The sequence below is a fragment of the Xenia sp. Carnegie-2017 genome, unplaced genomic scaffold (assembly GCF_021976095.1).
Source record: "Xenia sp. Carnegie-2017 unplaced genomic scaffold, XeniaSp_v1 HiC_scaffold_6, whole genome shotgun sequence".
In the NCBI taxonomy this organism is placed as follows: Eukaryota; Metazoa; Cnidaria; class Anthozoa; order Malacalcyonacea; family Xeniidae; genus Xenia; species Xenia sp. Carnegie-2017.
This window is the reverse complement of record NW_025813526.1, coordinates 6,908,716-6,917,706: the sequence shown is the minus strand read 5'-3', so window position 1 is coordinate 6,917,706 and position 8,991 is coordinate 6,908,716. Positions and strand designations below refer to the sequence as shown.

At 33.9% G+C, this 8,991-nt stretch overlaps 1 pseudogene; it reads right to left on the bottom strand.

The window, feature by feature from the left end:
• Positions 1–274: 274 nt before the first annotated feature.
• Positions 275–1,903, bottom strand: LOC124457040 (annotated as a pseudogene).
• Positions 1,904–8,991: the final 7,088 nt, after the last annotated feature.

Genomic DNA, 8,991 nt, shown 5'->3' with positions numbered 1-8,991 from the left:
ATGTGACGTCATAATTGCAGATCGTTGACAATTATTTAACATATACAATACTTTATTTCAGAACAACATGTAAATACATAATTATTAAGAAAAAGGAAACCCAGAAGTTGGCCCTATATTAAGGGTCTCCTATTTATTTAAAAAATCCTACTGAACTAGTTAATAAAAAAAGTCAAAATAAGAAACAGCTAAATATCAATTATTAAGTGACGATTCAAAATATATTCATTTTTTTCTTCAAATTTGATTTAAACTCACGAACGTTAGGGCTGTCTCAAAAATGAAATAAATAAATAGGAAGAATATTCAAGTGTTTAATAATTCTGACAAAGAAAAAATTTTTGTAACAGTTGAGTTTTGCGAGTTTGAGTTGTAGTTTATATGTGTGGTTAGATCTCGGTTTAGTTTTTTACAAAGTTCAAATTTGTCGCTGAAACTCAATCCATTTAGATTGAATACAGTTTTATAACATTCCACTAAGGAAAGGAAATCTCTCCTTTGTACGAAGAGCTCCATTTAAGAATTTTACACTTCTTCGTGTATTCCATCTCTTGCCTTCTTTGGCCTAAAGCACTTTGCGAGGCTCTTCACTATATCTTCTTAATTTAATCGTTGTCTTTGATGAGGTGTGGTGACCACACCAGCAGGCATATTCCACGACTGGAGAAACCAAGGTTTTGTACAAGTTTAAAAAAATATCTTTGATTTAACGCCTAATGTGCGTTTAAGTAAGCCAAGAACCTTATTTGCTTTGTGAACTATTTGTTCAACATGTTTTGACCATTTCAGATCACTAGTCATAATAACTCCAAGATCTTTGTAACTAGATACAATCCTCAACACTGTACTCGATATGTTGTAACGCGTGGACTTTTTCTCTCTGTTATGTGTAATTTTCATGACTTCACATTTCGTAGAATTAAATTTCATCTGCCATCAATACGCCCATAGGTCGAGGGTTGTCAGATGTATCTGTAAAGCATCGATATTATTTATCTGTCGGTAGTTTTTGGTATTGTCAGCAAATAAATTAGCAGTTGATTTGATAATGCCAGGTATTTCGTTCACATCAATAACGAACGTAACCGGTCCCAGTCCTGAGCCTTGGGGGACACAAGATCTATCTGGTGAACAATTCGAGTACGATCCACGCACTGTGACTCTTTGTTTTCAAATGGTCAAGAAACTCTTGAACCACAGGTGCAGCTGCTCATCTATCCCTTACCTATTGAGTTTTAAAAGTGGGCGCTTATGAGGGACATCATTAAACGCGTTTGACAGGTCCAGAAATATTACATCAGACACTTTCCACGAATTCTTGTTAAGCACCAGTCATTTTAACAACTTAAAGTCGTCACACTTTCGATCGGCCTCCAGGTATCCAAATTGGCTTGGGTTTAAAAGTTGGTGTTCCATCCACAATGAGACAACTCTCGATTTTACAACCTTCTCCGCCGTTTTACTGATGATAGATGTTAGCGACCTGGCGTTAGTTTTCGTTTCTATATTTTGGTCCCTTTTTATTAATTGGAATAGCGTGTATGATTTTCCAATCGTTGGGTAGTGAGCCGGATTGGAACGACATGTTAAATAAGTTGCAAAGTGACGTAGATATTTCCAGTGCACATTCTTTTAGCATACGAGGCGATAATTTTTCAGGACCTTGCGATTTGTGCATGTTTAGGTTTTTCAGATGACTTTCCACTTCGCTAGGTGTGCATAATACATTACACAACTTTTCATTGAGAACATGATCAAATTCCGATAGAGACTTTTTTTCTTGTGTAAATATCGATGCAAAATATGCGTTCATATGTTGTGCAATCTCCTGATCCCCAGCAATTTCTACACTTCCATCTTTTAGGACCTTTAGTTCGTTAGTTATTTCTCTTTTTGAACGCATGTAGCTCCAAAAAGGCTTGGAATTATTCTCTATCTGCAATTTATCTGCGAGTGCCTCACGATGTCTTCATTTGGCTGAGTTGTATAACTTTTCAAGGAATTGTTCAAAGTATGATAGGCGGCCCAGTGATTTTCATTGTTGAATTTTTTGTTTTTTTATATAAAGGTGTTTCTTTTTTCTGCACAATTTAATTAAACCGTTCGTAATCCATGGAGCGATGATTTTTCTTCTATGCCGGTACTTGCGAATACTTTCGTTGACCGCTGCAAAATAAAGGTCTTTCCATGCTTCCCAGTTAGCATTTAAGTCTTGTTGTTTTATCGTAAAGTACCAGGAAGAATAACTGAACAAAGATCTTAGATGAATGCCTTGTTGAATGCATAATTTTCTTTGGTTGAGATGCGTTGTTGGTAGGGGCGAGTGTTTACGATGAGTGTTATTGAATATTTTATTTGCAGGTAGTTGACCAATGAAAACCGACATTGTTTACTTAGTGAATAATAAAATATTCTTAATATATCTCCGGAGAAAAAGAGTGAATTTTGTTTTCCAAGAGTGTCAATGTTTTCCCTGACGACGCCGCGAGTAAAAGAAGAAATTTTGAGAACACTAAGAAAACATATAAAATATACACATTTACAGATTATTTTTAGTACATTTCTAGCATTTGGTCAAATGTTTTTAAAATGAAATAAGAATTTTTCTGAAATTATGTCTACTGGTTTTGACGATTTCGCCGTGATGTTTCGCTTGATGGATGAAATTTATGTAAAAATTACAAGCTTCCCAAACTATCTTTCCGTCATCAAAGTTTTGAGAACCGTGTTTCCATTAACGTGCGTTTTAGATAAAAAAAAAATGGACCTAGTCACCACAGCTATTTATAAAAATGCACGATTTTCAAAGAAAACAGATGAAATTCTTTGATAACCCTTTGGGAATGTAAAACAAATCTCCCCAACTGTTGAAGTAATAAAGTTTGCCATTTCTGTTGTTGAGATGTGTCCGTTTTAATCTGGTGGTCTTTATATAACGATTAATTTTGGGTATCTGTTAAAGCTCTTATAGTACAAAATAAAACAAATTCCGAAGAGGGATATCTCGTTTTTTTGATATTCAAGATATTACAAGAGTTTGAAACAAAGGATATTGTAATATTTCGTCTTTATTCCAAAGACATCATAAGACTTATGGTTTACAATGCTGGCTACGAAACGTTTATATATTTACAAGCAGAATTGACAGTTATGTAATTAGAAAACTATAAGACTGAACAATCAGGCAGTATACTTACATTAAAATAGAGATAGTTTCTTACAAGCTTTAAGACCAGTATTAAGCTGTGGCATATTGCGTTTTATCAAAAGTGCTTCTAAGATGAGAAGTTGATTAGGATTATTATTTTTACAGCGATATAAGATTTTGATGTTACTAGGAATGAAATTACAAGGATTAAGTGGCACGTGTGTGAGATCGGGCTCGGAATCAACGTCAGGAAGTGAGAAAGGGTGTGAGATGTAGTTGGCGTCTGGACAAATGAGTAAATGTTGTGAGGAAGAAGACCGCTATTTTCCAACAAAGAGTATGGTGTTACTTCACATTTCGTATTAAACTTAACTGCATGTTGAAAACAAAGAGAGACCAAATTGTCGCTCTAAAACCTGACCAAATTAAAGACAAAGGCGTACACTTAAAGCTTTGAAACTGAGACTTTTTTTAATTTGCCATGTACGTTTTACGGCGATTAACTCAAAATAGAAAGGATTGCTGTCGTCTTTCATTTTTTTCAAGTTTGAGAATACTCGACTCGACAGATATTTTACACGGTATTGCTTGCATGTTGAATATATGACGCGTAACTCAAAACAGATAACTTCTTGTACATCGTACAAAGCTTTGCTTAAAATGCATGCCACTATATGTGTTTTAAATTGTTTTTAATCATTAATTTGTACTATAGGTCTTTTGAAATGCGTTGTTTTATTCATATCATAAAGAAAAATGTGTAAATTGCATTTCAAAGAATGCACACACATTAATGGATAAATTGTTGAAAGCTTGATGTGTTAACTGCATCCACAAAAAAAAAAAACATTAAAAAAAGGCAAATTGATAGAACTATTTGGGTTCATTTGCCAAAACCTTTCCTTAGAACTCTTTATTTATATTACTATCTGGCTGCATTCATCCGGCTGGAAAAATGGCCGCCGTTTAAAATATCCGGATTGTAGAACTCAAACAAGGGGACACGAACATCAAAGGCTCCGACATCGAGTGACACTTCCGTTACAATATTTATTGTGTAATATTGTTCTTGTACGTGTCAAGCCATATCATATTTTTCGTTCGACAAAAAGTCGTCCAGTTTATCACCTTTCACTTGTCAGTGAAATTTTTCAAAGTAAGTTTCAATATAATGATTTATTTCTATCGATAGTATTATTATCTTCAATCTCAAAGTCTATATAAGTGGATATCTGAGAGAATGCTTCAATTATTATTAATGAAGATACCAATGTCAATCTTTTACTTCATTCTAGTATAATCTCAAGCATTTATAAAACACAAGTATATATAAAACGCAGAACGGCGAAACGAACGTTATTACTGCTTATGACCGCATGTGTCAACACTGTGTTATTACTGCGGCTATCAGGTGTTTTAAAAGTTTTGTTGGCTATTTAAAGAAAATGCAACAATTTTTGTTTAACTTGGCCCTTTTATTATATTTAAACGACGTAGCATTTAAGTGTTTTCCCTTAAATTACATATATAAGTGTAAAAATATTGCAATAGAAAAAGATTTTTGCTTGTATATATAAAGCCAATGAGCTTATCTTTTTTTTGTCATGCAATTAAGTTCGTAGTATTGGAAATACATCTAATTAGTATTTAAATTATAATAGCAGCAAGCTTTGCCAAGATCTATTATTGCTTTAAGCTCGTGCAAAAAAGTCAGAAAACAAGTCAAAGTTTAAACAAACTGAGAAGAAGCAAAACATCTTGAGATTGTAAAATGCGAATCAAACCAAGACGAGAGGTGAACTGTAAATTTTCGACTTTATTTCAAGGTCATCCTCAGACAGATTGATATCTAAAACTGAACGTACACATAGATATTTACAACGCATGAAATAAGTAAACGGAAGTAAGCATAAGAAATTAAATAGTGCTGTATTTACAAAGGCAGAGTTGGAGGAGGTGTAGTATTTCAAAAGGATGAATTGAAACTGCCCACCGAATGGTAGAATAAGTGTATTATAATTTAAGAGAAGATTTGAAATTCTTTGCTAGCCTTAAGTCCCGTGTTGAGAAAAGGTTTAGTTGAGTCAAGTATTTTATAGTTTTTGCATACAAAGTTTTCTATAGGAGAGGGAGTTCTGTGAGGTGGAAGGAGATCATTGAGTTGTGAAAACTGGTTTTGAAGAGTCGCCAGAAAGTAAGCATTTTCGCACTCATGGAAATGCTAGCCAATTGCACTAGAAGAGAGTCTGGTTGCATGTTCTCTGAGCCATACAGACAGGCATCTTGGTGTCATACCGATGTAGGTTTTATCACAGCCAGGGCAAGATATTTTGTATACAATATTACTACGAGAAAGTGAAGGAAGTTTCTTCTTGTTAGAGACAAAATAGGACAGGTTTTTTTTGTCATAAATAGTAACAAATTTCACCTGTTGTGAAAGATGTCTTTGCATTTTCTTAAAACAGGACTTTAAGGACGATATTTTGAAGATAAGGTTGAAAACTCACTTTGCTTTTTTACTTACAATTTATGGATTAGACCTAAATAAATTTAAGTAAGGGCATACGAAGAGAAATGTTCTCCACCATTTAACCGGAACTTTCGCCATTCTCAAGCATGACAAGTGAAATGGCATTGTACTTATAAACTATTCTGATTATACATCTTCTGTCGAATACCTCTTCTCCAACACCTCTAATTTTTAGAAATAGGATCACGACCCGACATTGACCAGACTTCATTCTCTTCAAGACTACCTACTCAACAAACCTGGTGAAATTACTGACGAGTAATTTGACCATGCTAAACCTGTTACACCATAATTTAGTAGAGTACATTGTTTACCAAAGACACACAAGTATTATGATACTTTACCAAAATTCAGACCAATAGCTGACACTGCTAACACTCCTCACTACAAAGTTGGCAAATTTTTATCTTCCCTATTATATTATCTCACTCTAATATTTTTGTCTTTCTGACTTTTTTGACACATTAACTAATATTAATAACATTCGTAGACATCTGTTCGCTGGAGGCTATCAATTTTTTTCATTCGACGTTGAATGCCTTTTTACCAAATTTCCGTTGTCTCATACAGTCAAGATAATTTTAGACTGCATTTACGATGAGCACATAATTTCAACAATTTAAAAAAAGTCTACATTAAAAAAATCATATTAGATTTCTTTAACAAAATAGCCTTTTCTTTTAACAACACCATTTATACCCAAAAATACAGCGTTTTTATGGGTTCCTCGATAGGACCTTTCATTGCTAATATAGTTTTTACCGAAGTTGAAAAATTAATATTTTCCGATCTCATTAATGATGGCAGAATGAAATTCTACAACCGTTACGTTGATGACACGCTTGCTCTAATCAAACCCTCCAATATTTCCACTGTCTTATCGAAACTTTATAGTTTTGATGCCAAACTCACAATCACAGTTGATACATTTCGCGATGGCATAATTAATTTTCTAGGTAGAAAAATTTCGGTTGATGGAACTGTCATTTAACGAAGAGACACCCACACTGGTCAGTCTTTGGCTTCGAACCATTTCATCAAAAAATTGCATGGTTAAATTTTCTTTACCACCGTCCCTTCAAAATTTGTAGCAATAAAACACTTTTCAACTGTCAAATTGAAATACTCAAATCTTACATGTCTTCACACGGTTATCCTAACAGTGTTGAAAACTTTTTAGATAAAAAACTAAAATCCAAGTACAATGATTCTATTCCCATCGACAACCGCTCTTCCATTGATGATAATCTACCTAAAATCAGAGTTTGTATTCCTTATCTTGGCGTAAGTGACGATTTCCTCTTAAAGTCCTGTTTTAAGAAAATACAACAACATTTTTCTCAACCGGTGAAATTTGTTACTATTTATGACACTAAAAACCTGTCCAATTTTGTCTCTAACAAGGACAAACTTCACTTTCTCACAGTAAGCTTGTATACAAAATAACTTGCCCTGGATGCGGTAGAAAATACATCTGCATGACACAAAGTTGCTTGCCTGTATGGCTCAAAGAACATGCTACCAGACTTTCTTCTAGTACAGTTGGCTAGCATTTCTTTGAGTGCTAAACGCTCAACTCCAGGCGACTCTACAAAACCAGTTCTCACAACTCGATAATATCCTTCTACATCCCAGAACTCCCTCTCCTGTAGAAAACTTTGTATCCAAAAACTAAAAAATACTTGACTCAGCCAAATCTAACAACTACTACATTCTTGTTTTTCTTGAAGCACTTCTCATCAAACGTAAGAAACTTTTTCTCAACACGGGACTTAAGCCTAGCAAAGAATTACAGCTCTTCTTATAAATTATACTACACTTATTTTACCACTCGCATCGGCAGTTTCAATTCATCCTTTTGAAGTACTACACCTCTTCCAACTCTGCCTTTGTAAATATCACACTATTTAATTTCTTATTCTTACTTCCGTTTACCTATTTCATGCGTTATAAATATCTATGTGTATGTATGGTTTTAAATATCATTCTGTCTGAGGATGTCTTTAAAAAAAGTCGAAAATTTACAGTTCACTTCTCGTCTTGTTTTGATTCACATTTTGCAATCTCAAGATGTTTTGCTCCTTCGGAAACTGTTTCTTGTTATATGTTTATTAAGTTGTCAGCTGCTCATGCTTTTTAAGTCAAAGTTTGTTGTTTTTTGTTTAATGCTGATATTTAAAACTGACAGGCACATACTAAGTTGTGGTTCACCCATGCTACTCAGGAATCTGTCATTGATAGGGAGGAAATATGACATTAGTTTTTGTTAGTTCGAAATGGTTTGGAAGAAAACTTTTTGATAAAATAGGTTAGGGTATATGTTACGTGCATGGTCCCGAAAGAATAGCTATTTATTTTGGCTCTATTTCCACATGCATCAAAGATAGTGTCAACCAATTGTATTCCTCAAACAATTTATTTATCCGCGCGTAATTGTATAAGTTTATAAGTGTCTTAACAATAATATTAACAAGTATGAATAAAACTTATCTCCTCTGTCTGAGTACAACCGAGAGTCTTTATTCTTGAGTGATCGTGAGTCCAACAATGACTCACAATAGTGTTCCAAAATGGATTAACGGCACAGAAGCCAAAAGATAATTATGGCAAAAAAGCCAAGATATTCGTCTGGTATTTTTTAGCTTGTCAACCTAACTCGGTAAGCTATGTCTCCTCGTGGGTTATACTCGTAGGTCTAAACTACTCATGTATGTATAATATGTAATGGGAAGTATAGTGATTTTTGTGACCTACATCCCAAACGCAATACAGTATGTTACAGCTAGATATATTTATCCACAACAACAACAATCGCGGTTGCCGTTCTAAAATATGTGTTTACCCATGTAAGCAAGCTTCTAGCGCATGCAAGCAAGCTTCTAGATTATGTCTTATTTGTAATGACATTGCAAAAATGCATATTAAAGATAAAATATAAAAATGTCTAATAGAACAATATAATAATAGCGATCGTGACTAAAACACCACACGAGTACATAAGAGTGACATACTAATATATATTGATTACAAATAAGAAATAGCACAATTTCTTCTATAATACATTGATATTTGCATCCACTTTTGCTTGTATTTTGTCTGGACTCTGGGGCAACCATTTGATGGATTTGAATACTAAAAAATTATTTTATTCGTAATCCTAATATATATAATAAGGATTAATATATTGTAAATATACTCAGATAAAGGCTTTGGAATATAGTCGAAACACGGTGCCATCCAGTAAACTGCTATAGTGGCAAGAATCTCTCATCCATACGCAGTTTAAAGCAGATTTGACTCGTCTCCAATCCCT